The sequence below is a fragment of the Thermobia domestica genome, chromosome 11, assembly GCF_964235325.1.
Source record: "Thermobia domestica chromosome 11, izTheDome1.hap1.1, whole genome shotgun sequence".
Classification (NCBI taxonomy): domain Eukaryota; kingdom Metazoa; phylum Arthropoda; class Insecta; order Zygentoma; family Lepismatidae; genus Thermobia; species Thermobia domestica.
The window spans coordinates 103,715,681-103,730,011 of NC_137464.1; the positions used below are offsets into that span (position 1 = coordinate 103,715,681).

The 14,331-nt window shown below is 35.7% G+C and overlaps 1 protein-coding gene and 1 long non-coding RNA gene across 28 annotated transcripts in view; one reads left to right on the forward strand and one right to left on the reverse strand.

Moving 5' to 3' along the window:
* LOC145664324 (uncharacterized) overlaps window positions 1-14,331 on the reverse strand; it is a 1,583,153-nt gene that overhangs the window by 1,490,820 nt on the left and 78,002 nt on the right. The gene's annotated exons all lie outside the window — the stretch shown is intronic.
* LOC145664335 (uncharacterized) overlaps window positions 1-14,331 on the forward strand; it is a 580,590-nt gene that overhangs the window by 271,864 nt on the left and 294,395 nt on the right. For all 3 annotated transcript variants that reach the window (XR_014127379.1, XR_014127377.1, XR_014127378.1), the window contains exon 4: window positions 8,860-8,990. This is a non-coding gene — a long non-coding RNA (uncharacterized LOC145664335). The remainder of the gene's footprint in view (window positions 1-8,859; window positions 8,991-14,331) is intronic.

The following is a 14,331-nucleotide window of genomic DNA, read 5'->3' on the forward strand; positions in this document are numbered from 1 at the left end:
GTGAAATTAACTCTATTACTTCCACAATTAATCCTTTACTTACTACCTAAATCTAAATAAGATACTTATACGAAAGTAACAATTTTGTACGCAAATTAGGTAAAATAATGATATACATAAATGAGATTTAAATAATTTACATAATGTACTGTATGTATATTACAAGATGTAAGGAACATGATACCATGGCGACAACCAATCTCTGGTACGCTTAAAAGTGTCATAGAGGATCCACTTTTAGACACCAGTGAGCAAGCGAGTAAAGATGGGTATGTTCAGCTGCCGAGTGAGCAAAAACAAACAGGTTGTCACTCACTGTTCCTTGTTGGTTGACGATGTGTTGGGTACCCACTTGCTTAACTTGTATGACTTTCCAATCACATGCAGGTGCAGACTGACTGCTTTAGCGGAAACATGAAACCTTACTGCAATTTCATCAGACGTTAAACCACTGTCGTTCTCGATGGCTGCTTCTAGGGTCTCGTCATCCAACACATGTGGTCGTTAGCTGCGAGGTTTATCCGAAAGGCTCATATCTCCAGAACGAAAATTCAGGAACAAATACTTGGCGGCGTTTTCGTTCACTGCATTCTCTCTAAACTGCCTGCCATTTCCGGCAGCTGGCAAGCCGACTTTGAAGTTAAATAACAAATACACGGGATCAAGTTGCTTCGATACCTACATTTCTCTTCCACATTGGACGAGCTATGACTCAGCATGTTCGCAACGTGTCTGTATTACTGAAGGTCGATGATTAGACTGCTTGATTGCTTGGCAGCGATGTTCTTCATTTCGTTTCCTCTCTGTGAGCGCATGAGTAATGGTACGTCAACAATGGCACGAACTTTTTTTGGTACCTAGTACATTACAATTCAGCATGTCTGGGGCAAGCCCGTATCTACAAGTTGACATATACAGGCTGGGTCCTCTCAAAATTTACTCGTGTAAGATCAACAAAAAATTCCTTGAAATATTGTTCATCGATCAGAGCTAGTTTTCGTCATTTTTACTCAAATAAGGTAAAAATGGAAGTAACGGAAAAGTGGAGAGGGACAAAAAGACGAAAATCTAAATAAGAAGGACTTTTAACCTAAATTTATTCACTGATATTTGCACTAGGTGATTTGAATGACAAATGCTTTTAGGATAAATTCTATAATGTATTGCATCAGAACAGTTTATACGATATGCTGAATTAAATCATTGTGTACTTTGCTAAGTTATCATTTCGAAACTCACTGGGTTACACTTAACACGTAAAACATATTTTTGGTGAGAACGACTACAATAATAAATAAAATACGATGTTTCACAACCATTCTTAAAACTATACTTGGATTCATGCTTAGACTAGTGATTAATGCTTAGACTGGGGTTCTTTTTTGTTATCACATATACCTGTAGTAATTATCTCCTAAAAAATACGACGTTTTTCTTTAGTTTGTATTTGATTCATACTAACACATACAATTCCACCATGGATTAAAGTCTATAATTACTTGAGATTAGTTGTAAATTTGAGGATAAAGAAACAATGTACACTTCGACATTCAACTATTAATGAAAATAAAGTGCCTTTCGAAATGGTCTTTGGAAGTGCAAGGACTCAGTTTATTTATTTATTTATTTATTTATTTATTGAAAATTAGATAACTAGCAAAAAATGAAATGAAATGAAATCTTTGAGTTTTAGTCCCACTTTTATGCCAGGTAAGTTAAAGGAGACGGTGATGATGAGAAATGAATGAAATGTTGCAATCAAGAAAATGGAAGGAAACTGGAGAACCCCGACGAAACCCACGCGCACGGTGTTTGTCCATCACAAAGTTCACTTGGCAGGAGCAAGGTTTGAACCCGGGACCCCATGCACCAGAGGTGAGCTAACTTTAGCAGTATCCAACTTGTCTATCCTCTGTTGTTTGAAGCTTTGGTAAGTAATTCATAAATAACATATCTACATAATTACTTCATAGTGTTGACTCAGAAATGTTCATTTCTTACGTTGTCTTGTTTTTTTATTGAAATGGCGAAAGAAAAGTAGTATTCGGTTTAGAAACAAAAAAAAAATGATGGAAGAATGAACTTGATCCTAGTAGTATTTAGCTATAATATGAGATAGTAAATTAATATTTGTGAGGATTAAGTTATTATGCTTTTGCCATAAGAATGAAAAAATGAAATGAAATTTTTGAGTTTTACGTCCCACGGTTATGCCGGTTAGGCTAAAGGAGACGGTGATTATGAGAAATGAATGAAATGGTGGAATGAAGAAAGTGGGAGGAAACGGGAGAACCCCGAGAAAACCCACGGGCACAGTGTTTGTCCACCACAAAGTCCACACGGCGAGAGCTGGGATCGAACCAGGGATTCCAACCTCGGGTTTCTAATTTGAGGATATAACATAATTACTGTAAAATTAGGGGGATTTTAATTTCGCAGTGATTAAACCTCTTAAGGCGCCAAATGATATGTTTCGTTCAATATCAATCTGATGTAATTGATAATTGTTTTAATCTGCTGGAATACATTATTAATTGTATTGTGTACTGTATATACAAAAAAGTGAATTGTATGTAGCTCCTCAGAGTGATGCATAAACTAATTGTAAATTTATTTGTTGTATATACTAAAAAATGTTTTCAGTAATTTCCTACTTTCGCTAATTCGATATTTCTCTTTAAAAATGTTTCCGAATCGGCAACAAGGTAATGCATATTTTACTAAATTGTATATTTACTCGTGACTAAGCGGTTAGAGTAACACGTCTCTGGCGTAAGAGATCCAGGTTCATATCCCACGTTAAGCTGTAGGTCCTTATCTCATATAGCCTCGCTGCTGAAAAAGACGTTAAACCGAAATTCAAATCAAATTATTCATTACTTATTCGATTGTAGTTCTACCTTTAGTAGTCTGGTTTGTTAAGAATAGGATCTTGACAGGCCGGACACAAGTATGAAACTTCACAGATTGAAAGTACTTCGGTATTCAATTCTTTTTAGGTTCAGGTGCAAAATTTTTTTCTGGCCGCCATTTTGAAATATCCCGCCATATTGGATTTTTTGAAATGTTCTCTTAAAATATCATTATCTCGGTAACCAATGATCCGATTTTGATGATTCTTGTTTTTAAATTATAAGTTAAGCCTGAATGTAATCGATTATAACAGTAATGAAGACAAGAAAATATAATAAAATCGAGAAAATTAGAAATACCTAAGATTTTATAAAACATATTTACGTTTAAATGAATTTTCCTCCAAAATGGCCCATTTTATGGAAACATATACCCTATAACATTTGAAAGAGCATAAAAAGAGCTTTAATTTGATGTATAATACGTTAAAATATGATGAGAAATAGTCGAAATATAAGTGTTGGAAACAAACCCAACGCAAGTAGAAAAACTACGTCAGCGTTCCCCCTTTTTCAACGTGTGGCACACTACGGATGTAACTTGGATTCTCGCGGCACATTTATAGATATTATTATTTGTAAATATAAAATACAGTGTTTTTTTCTGTGATCATTGATCTTCTCACAGAGAAGAAAGCTCGATCACTGGTTTTCCCCCGTAGTAAATCGTTATGCTTATTTTTCATTCTAATTTAAAAATAGAAGACAATTGCAATGAAATATTGGACTTGGGTTTTTAAAAATACGCTTTCGTTTTCGAAAATGGTATCCAATTTTTCACTAAGAAGGAGGATCACTAAATAACGAACGAACAAACAAATCTCTTTTACTTTTAAAACACAAATGTAGGTAATTTTTATGCATGTTTGCTTTGTCGAAGAGATTGAATGACATTTTCAATTTCCAAGTTACGAAATAGTCTGCAACAATAAAGAAGCAATAATGGTCATAACAATGATAAATACTTTGTTCAACATTAAAAATGTACAGAAAAGCAACACAGCACGAAACTTAAAATTGTAGATTCATAGTAGAGGTTCATAATAATGTAAAATGGAAATATACATTTTTCCCTACGTTTTGTATTTTGATTACTATAGAATTAATAATTTTGTTATGATTTCCTCGCGGCATACCAGCGGCCCATTCACGGCACACCAGTGTGCCGCTGAACACCGGTTGGGAAACGCTGGTCTCAGTGGTTAATTTAGTGAAAATAAGCGGTGTCTGGCAGAAATGTTTTATCATTAAATTGTGTAGTCATTATTCTTGTCATGATTACTTAATGATAACAATGTTTAAGAAGATATATTATAAATTGGGAGTGCCAAAAAGTTTTAGGATACTTTACAGACAGCTGCCGAGATGATAGTGTTCCATAAAGTCTAAGGAATTTCATTCAATTACTGTTTAATGGATCTAAGATAGAATACATTTCTACAACATATTCTCAAGTTGTCCTAACAATAAGCCAATTAATATATTTTAATTTAAAGGACAGAAGATTAACACCACGAAAAGAAAGGCAGAAGATGTCCCTTGAACCACCGCTCCTACTGTACGTAGGTTTACAGATGCACACTCTTACTCGCTCCAAAAATGTTATCAGTAATTTACGTAAGTTAGGCATTTCTGCAACATATAATTCTGTGCTGCAAATGGAAGATCAGAAAGCAGCAACGACATGCAGATAATACAAGTTAGAGGGTTTTTTCTGCCTCTTTCCATTAAGGATTAATTTGCACACCAGTTGTGCACTGGACAATTTAGACCATAACACATAATCAAATACTTCTACAGAATCTTTCCATGGAACAAGTATTAGTACTATATTCCAATTACCTTCCGATTCCAAGCCTGGTTTACCGCCAGTACCAATTGAAGTTTCTTCATCAGTAGAAGATTACTTATTACCTGATACCTATGTTATTGGACCATCAGTATCATCATGTGATTTAGACAAACTGCAAGTTCCTATTACTCTTGAAGAACAAATACGATCCGGATTCGAAGAAGCATTTATGACAGAGATATAGTGGATTGAAAGAATGTCTCCGTTAGGTGAAAATAAATGCTTGTGGGTAGAGTACTATTTGGCTTAATCAGAAAATGTACGTTCTACTAAAGGTATCAACGTCATGTTGCCCATTTTAACTGAAAAAGCGACGTTGCTTCCAATAGTGAAGTACGGTGATGTACAGGGTCGTGTCCAGAAGTAGTAGGACTGATTCTTTTTTTTTTTATTGAACATTTTGGTACATCGACTTCATACTCTTCAAAATAGGCCCCTTGGGCATTCACACACTTCTGGTAGCGAGCCTTCCATGTCGCGAGGGCCTTCTGGAAGTTGTCCTCCGGGATGCCGTTCAGCGCTCTCTTCGTCGCCGCTTGGACCGCTTCCACCGAGTCGAAACGATGCTCCTTGAGCTGCCTCTTGATACGGGGGAACAGAAAGAAGTCCGGCAGTACCACATCAGGGCTGTAGGAGGGTGAGGCAACGTCGAAACGCCGAATTTGGTCAGGAGATCCCTCACAATCCACGCGCTATGGCACGGCGTGTTGACATGGTGGAGCTTCCATTTCCCCACTAGGTCTTGTCGCACGCGTGTGATCCGATTTCGCAGCCGTGTGAGCACTTTCACGTAAAATCTTGCATTTACACTCTGTCCAGGAGGTACAAACTCCTTATGGACAATGCCATGACGGTCAAAAAATGCAATCAACATCGATTTCACTTTCGATTTCGACATTCTGGCCTTCTTTTTACGGGGTGATTGTACGGCTCATGGTATCCTCGTTGTAGGCTTACGTTAGCATGTCCTTGGCTTCGGTCGCTGATTTTCTCAGTTTCACGAAAAACTTGATAGCGTACCGCTGCTTCAAATTTCGCTCCATCGCAACTAACGATGAGGCGTAACAACAGGATGTCACTAACACAGTGGTCCACACTCAACTAACGCACGCAGGCGACTGCCGCCAGTCGATACCTGTTCCCAAGGCTCCCTTCCATAACATCCGGCCTTGCAGCCCTCTTACATTGCTCCGCGCGCGCGGGAAAAATCAGTCCTACTACTTCTGGATACGACCCTGTAATCCTAATCAAATACTGGTTATTGTCCTTGACCAACCTTTCTTTGCAATAGCGAAACAAATACATTGGAGATGGCCCAATTCATATTATGGAGAATGAAGTTATATCGTTATGCTTGGTGAACTACACATAGAAATGGCATTATGGAGAGTGTTAAGCCACATACTAAAGGATAGTCGATAGACATTGTCTTTAACAGAGGCTTAACTAGAACCTAACTAGAACCAGAAGAGCACACCAGATCAGAGCTGTAGTTCTAGGCCTTCTTCAGAAGTCTGGATTTCATGCAGAACAAGAATCCAGTAACTGTTAACAAGAATTCCAACAGTAGCATTAAGGAATGATACAGAAGTGTCCTATGTTTTCATATTGAGATCTGGTACTGGAATTCGAACTTCTAATTTAGAAATTTGTTACAGCTCACTGACAAAGTAACTTCCCATTACATGTAACTGTACTTGAGTATCTTTAGCCCTGGTCTATCATGTGTGAATAGCAGAACTATGCAAGATTGCTTCTGTGCATCTCAGGAACATGAAGGGTTTAAATGAAGGAAAGACAGAACTTAAGAAGAACTGGGTGTTTTCAAAAACTAGCAAAAAGTTCTGTTTCATGCCGTTTGACCAAGTCCATGAACAAGATAACAGAATTTTTAAAAACTCTAGTAGAGCCATTAACTTAACCCCCCCCCCCAAAAAAAATCCACATTCTTTTCAACAGTAGATTCTCACTGCTCCTAAGTTATGCAGACGTAAAAACATTTGAAGATATGGGACACTTTGAGGAAAAATCAACGAAAACTATGTAAGTTTTAACAATCTTTGTCAAACATTGCATGAAACAATATCTGCTACAGGAAATCCATTTTTCGACGTCCAATAGATAATGAATTTATCAAAACTTGTGTATACCTCACAGGATACTTCAAACTCTCTTGCATAAATAAAAGTGACTGGTATAAACCAATATGAAGAGTCCGTTAATTCGGTGTTTGTTAAACGAAGCAAGTCAGTTTATTCTCCTATAAGAAGGAATATTCTCCTTGAAGTATTTGCTTTCATACTCACATAATATTCTGGTATCCAGGTGTGGGTGGCGTTTGGCCGAGGAAAAAAATTCCGATTTCATTGCATTAACCAATTGTACGATGAATTAGGACCTGATAAAGCCAAAGCACTTTTCCTTTTCGAAGCGATCACTGGATTAGACATAACGTCTCCGTTCAGGAAAAAAGGAAAGCAGTCTGGTTGGAAAGCTTGCCTGTCCTACCCATCGGTAACTACAGCTGTCCAGTACTCCGGACAAAAGCCATTTTTAGCACTCACTCGTGATTTTGATATTTTCTCAGAAATAGACAAATTCACGTGTGTAATGTATGACTCATATTGTGCAGTGGAATGGGGGGTAAATAAATTGACACATGTTCCATTTACAAGTGGGAAAAATATTAAGCTTATGCAAAACTTGCCTCCAGTTCGTGATGCTGTCCTTCAGCACACGAATCGATCTCTATATCAGGCCAATATTTGGGCTAATTCCCTCAAGTCAAAGATAAGGGCTCCAAGTAAAGAAAACTTTGGCTACGTAAAAGAAGATGGATCTTGGAAGCCTTTATGGATGACCCAACCAGAAATTTCTAAAAGCTCAAGCGAATTGCTAAAGTGTGGCTGCAAAGCTCTTCGTCTTTGCTCAAAACAGTGCCTATGTTCAACAAATGGTGTTCAGCGTAGACATCTTTGCTGCTACCGAGGCTCCTGTTATGAACAGCAATGTGCCTAAGAAGTGTTCTTACTTTGTGGAATAGGTCTATGTTATTAATTTCTGGCACTTTGTTAGCATTTTGTTTTGAAATATTCAGTTTTTCAGTAGCCATTTATTATGTATAAAGAAGTTAAGTTTAAAAATTGACATATATGCAAAGACGTATTAATGATGGGGCTTTTTAGTGTCTTCCGTAATATAATTATTACGAACAATATAATGTTCATTTAATAACATTTGCTACGTAATGTAAATAATATTGATTTGAATAACAATTCACAAAAGTGGAGAAAAATAATAATATTAATTTGCCGGGTTTCGAGAATGCTTGTAACCACACGACTCTAAGTTGACGCCCTGCATACTCCTTGTATTCTATTGTACATATTTCTTAATTTAACTATATTTCAACTATTTCTCATCAGATTTTAACGTATTATACATCAAATTAAAGCTCTTTTTATGCTCTTTCAAACGTTATAGGATACATGTTTTCATAAAATGGACCATTTTGGAGGAAAATTCATTTATATGTTAATATGTTTTATAAAATCTTAAATATTTCTACTTTTCTCGCTTTCATTATATTTCCTTGTCTTTATTACTGCTATAATCGATTGTACTCAGGCTTAACTTATAATTTAAAATAAGAATCATCAAAATCGGATTGTTGGTTACCGAGATAATGATCCTTTAAGAGAACATTCCAAAAAATCCAATATGGCGGGATATTTCAAAATGTCGGCCAGAAAAGTTTGGCACTCGACCCTATAACGAATTGAATACCGATGTACTTTCAATCTGAAAAGTTTGTCACTATCCGAATCTTTTTTGTTGGTAAGAGATCAGATTATAGTTTCAGCAGCAAAGATATGTAACACCGATATTATATGTATTATCATATGAATGTGGCGAATATATGTCAGTAAGATTGATAGTAAAAATGACTCGAAGTTGACTGGATGTTACTCTTTGTAGCGTGCTGAGTGTTCTCGTATGTAAAACACTAGTGTTTAAACAATTTTAATTCGTATATGTATTATGATTGTTGTTTCATGATTTCATAATTTTTCATTTTTATCTTTAAATTTCCAGATCGAGTTTGACGAGGAACAAATTTTGATTACTGATTTACTCATCATGTTTATTAAAAGAAGCGAGAATCTTCACAAGAGGAAATAAGTTGGAAATAAATGGAATAAAAGTCTTTATTTTCGGATTTGAATGTAAGTATAAACATATGATCATCTCAGTATTTATAATTAGTTAGAAAAGTAAGATTTTTGGCTTCATAGAATGAGGCAAAAAGACGTCAAAGCAAAGGCTACTTTGCCCTTTCAGTGTGTTACAAAGGTAAGACGCTTTTAGGTAAGAAGAAGGTAAGAAACCTAGAGAGATATGTGATTGGTTTAAGTGATGCTGTTAATTTATTAATCTTCATACTTTTCATCTATCTTTCTATCTTCACGTGTTTCTTCCTGTCTTTTTCTTTGTAGTTGATGATGTTTTGTTATTCAATTCTTGCAGTCACATCCATTGAGGTCACGCTGAGAAACCCTGAGATTTGCTTTCAGAGAACTGTTGTGAAATCTTGATTATTATGTTAGTGCTGTTACATACTACAGTTACATGTTTCTCTTAACATTGGATGTTGACGGTGGTACGCTGCTAAGCCATGTAACAGAATCGATCATAGATTTCCAGTCAAATTTTCTGTGAGGTTCTCCCAATAGTTTCCGTACCCTTTCAAACTGTGTGTGTTTTGCAAATAAAACTAGCAATATAATGATTAAAATATTGCTAAATAACAGTATTATTACTAAATTTTGTTGTTGTCACCAAAGGGAACTACAAAAGTCATTTTATCCATATTTTGTAAATCCAATTTAATTTAATTGAATCTGTATCCAGTTATGATTACGTATTTTGTCGCTGTAGGGAATTTCAAACTTGAAAACTCGTAATGAAAGAAGAAATCTTAAAAAGAGCTCTTTCACGGCCTTCCAAAGGCCTGGATCCTACGACTTTTTCTCATGGTTGGCTCCTTATGGATGGTCCTGCCTGCAGCAATGTGGTTGGCTGAGTTGAGCAAATTTATTCTTCATTGTGGAAGTGGTTGGAATTTGAAATTATTTATTTCTTGGGCGGTTGGTTTGAGATTGGTCCATTCGTACGTCTGTTCTTTCCCACAGCAGTATTTGAGAATTACGTATTCTTGACCACTTTCTGTTTTGGCATTTATTACTATAATTTGTCTATTATGTATGGAATAGTTGATCAAATTATATCTTTACTTGATATTTTTCTTTTGTCTTTTGACCTAAATTTGTCTAATTTTTAACATGCCAAGTTGGCTTTTCTTTTACAGCTTGGATGTGTTGTTTTGGGTAGAGTCTTTTATCTAGGGTAATAACTACGTATGTTTCGGTTCTATATGTGTTAAATATCAAGTATATAAAAAGTATCCGTATTGTAATAAACATATTTCAGATATAATATTCTCTAAATTTATGTTATGGTAAATCTATACTGTTGCAGTCATACATGATTGGATTAAATCTGTGGCGTACACAAAATTTAGTCAATGAGAGTTAAGCACTCGCTCTCATAATCTTTTAGGAAAAACTTAATTCTTGTGTGCAGAGGTTATATTGAGCCAAATTTAAATGTGTATTTTATCTAGAAAATGCCGTGTTTTCACCACTTGTCGTGTCCGATCTGCAGACTACCACTACGGAGACCGAGCCAGGGTTGTGCGGGAATTATTTGCTGAATATAAGGTGGACATTCCATATCTCACTGGCCCACGAATTCGCTTGATCTCAATATTATCGAGAAAATTGGAGATATATTAGAACCGACTGTGAAGAGGGGACATCAATATCACTTCATGTTGGCCGCTCTGCAGTACCAGTTTATCCAGGAATGTGACAAACTGGATTTGAACTTATAGTCTCCCAAATCGACAGCATGTCACAGGAAATCAAAGTGTGGGGTATAACGCCTTATTGACAAATAAAGTGTGCACATCGTAATATTCTGTCCGGAGTGCAGTTTGAATATAGGATTAACGAATGATATCGGACATATTTTTCGAGTGCTGAATTGATTCCAGAAATCCGCTTCTCGATATTCCTAACAGATTTTGCTATGATATTTGTTGATAGATAGACGGACGGATAGATGTTTGGTAAGACTTCCAGCACTTATACATAAAAGTCTAAAAATCGAACAGTTTCGTAAATAAATAACAAAATTGTATTTTATTTATATTATATTATATTTTATTTATATTATATTTGTGTATGTATGAGTCGTGTGTTATAGATTGTACATACCATAACTAGGTGAACACTGAAATACTGTGGAATAGGTCAGACAACATAGTTACGTAAATATATATTTAGTAATCACATAATACTTTCATTATTAAAAGCAGTAAAATATTTCGATATTCATATTATATAAGTGTACATTGTAATATGTTTGCAAATGATCTTGGCTTTCCGAAAATTAATAAATATCAAATATTCTTGGTAATATTCAAGAGTAAATACTTCTACTTCGGTAAAACCACTTTCATGTCACTGCGTTTTGACACCAACTTTTGTTTCCGGTTATTGCTAATTCATTATATGAGGAATTGAGTAAATGTTTACTGACATTTGGTATGAACATATTTCACAATAATTCACTACACCAAAAAATATATTCAAGTATATATGCCTCAATGTTAGGAGTACGTATTGCTACATGTCCATTATTCGTAACGGTGAAATGTTGTGAAACTCAGGATGGCTAATACAAAAGAATAAGAATTTAGCTTCTTTAATAACTTATCAAAAAGTCCTTATAGACCACCGAAAGCAGCTGACGGAAGTCGAAACTCTATTCACGGCCACGTAGGTTCTTGTGGTGAGATTCATTTCTGGATTTTTGTCATGAGAAAAGTAGCATAGAAAGAATGATATACTACTCAAAACAGAATAGCCTCTTAAGTATTTGATCAGGGCTGAGTGTCTGAGTTTCAGCTTCTGCCGCGGAGTTGATACTTCCGTTAGCTGGTGTGATTGTGGCTCGATTGAACGTCTAGCTTGTAATTAGGTTTGTACCAAGGTCATCAATTCAGATTGGGTGTAAAATTGAGAAGTTTCTAGTACAGGTGTAAAGCCTGCCAAGGTTCTTCCTGGTTTTCCTGATCAAAAAGGAACGTCTGAAATCTGAACTAGATCATTTCAATCTGTGGTTATGACCATATTTTGACTGAATTTCAGCCATCTCGAATTTTGGTTTCACCAGGACAAGTGATAACTATGTTTTGATCAGTATGTCTAATGTATTGATGCTTCTGCCTGTTACATAACGTTCTATCAAGATTTTTTTACGAGACAATATCTGTCATGATAGTTTTCGCATTTCTACCCATCTTGAACCATTGGTTCTCTAAGATACGTAAGCTTATCAACCAGGGTACTTCCTTTTGCAGTTAAAATTCAGAAATGCTGCCGAAAATTGAGTTTATGTAGCCAAGTGCTTAAACTTAGTTTTTTTTTGTACAGGGAGTGAATTTTGACTTAGAAACATTGCTAGCCATTTTAAATGGAAACGACTGACATTTTCTTTCCTTTTTCTCGAATTGAGAGGTTCTGGCAATCATCAATGTAACTTCACCATGCTCTCTCGAATTGGTCTACCCGATCAGAACCGCTTCTCTTCCTGATTTAGGTCAATTAACTTTTTCCGTTAAATATTTTTCTTCATTTTACTGAAATTTGCTGGAACTCGGATTTGAACAAGGATTATTTATTCACAATTAATCAAGTTCTCATACTATTTGAAAATTTCTTCTAGTTTTAATGAAATTAATCGGACTTTAAGTACACAGGAGGGACTTAGATAACCATTCATCACCGTCTCTCTGCGTTAAAATATCAAATTATACTTTTGATAAAGTGGATAGTTTCAAATATCTAGAATCAATATATAAACAGACGAAAACCATATTCACAAAGAAATTAAATGTTAGCTTAAAGCAGGGGATTCGTGTTATTATTTAATTCAAAATCTCTTGTTTTCGCGAATTCAGTAGAGGAATTTGAAGCTTAAAATATATGAAACGATAATCATGCCTGTTCTGTATTGTTGCAAAACATGGTCTCTTACTCTGAGGGAAGAACGTAGACTGAAAGTATTTGAGAGCAAGATCCTGAGACGAATATTCGGACCAAAGAGGAATGGGAATGGGGAATGGTGGAAACTTCCTAACGAGGGACTACGTAACGAGGGACAACGTTCGGGACTACGTTTACCGAACATTGTTAGGGGTAATCAAATCTAGGAGGCTTTGGTGGACAGGTCATATAGCTAGGATGGCAGAAAGTAGAAACGCTTCCAAAGTCTTAACTGAAAGACTAATTGGGAAAAGACCATTGGAAAGACCTAGGGTCAGATGGGAGGATAATATTATGATGGATCTCGCAAAAATAGGAATACAAGTTAGAAACTGGATCCAGTTGGCTAAGGATAGAAGTCAGTGGAGAGCTTTTGCAAACGCTGCATTGAACCTCCGGATTCCACAGGTCATAGAGATATTTAGTTAGAACGTTGAAATAAAATAAATAAATAAAGTCTTAGATTCAAATGTAATTTTGGAACATTCATAGCACGTAGAATCATTTTGATAGTGCCATAATGACAAGCTTCATTAGCATGTACTACTGCGTTAATTTCATCCTAGTAAGTGGCGTGGTTATCGAACATCATAAACTTTTAGCTTAACAGAAAATATTATTTCTTGAAAACTTAGGATATGCATTAGGATTTACAGTAACCCACATTATTTAGTATAGATGAAAGATGGTGTATGATTGGTGGTTAGTGTATGTCTCATCTTTGGACATTTTTCAATTAAAATGCTAATAGTATTTGAAAATTTTATTCGAAATTTAACTGTAAAATCATTCTTTACTGGAAATAGGTGAGAGACAGTTATTTAATTGAGCATTTTCTTTTTACCATTTTCCTGATGGAGTACAGAAAAAAAAACACAGAGATAAATGGTAATTAGGACAACCTTTCTGGAAAGGAGTCCCATATTTCCTATTTAGGGAAACGAAATTTAACGGCACATTTGATGTCAACCAGTTTATAAATATTATATACGTTGGTGCTCGTGAATTACCTTCGCTGTTGGAAAAGTAATCTCAGCTGTATAGCTCAGGGATGGATTAAGGTCATACGTCCAAGTCAAAATCTCTCTACACATCCAAGAAATAAATTGGATACCCAGACAGCCAGAAAGCAGGACGTATGAAAGTGTGCCATGAAGAAAACAGAACTGTGAATGATTTTTCTTCAGAATTCAAACTGGGACATTCTGTACAGCAAGCCACAAAAATTGTCAACAATGAATTTGGACCAGGAATGGCGAATGATTGTACCATTCGTTGTTGGTTTATAACATTTCTTTCCAATGACACATCTGTGCTAAATAAATCTCGTGAGCACGGCCATCATGTTCGGATAAGATTCTCAAGAGTAGTGTGTAAGCAGATCCTAGGGAAATTT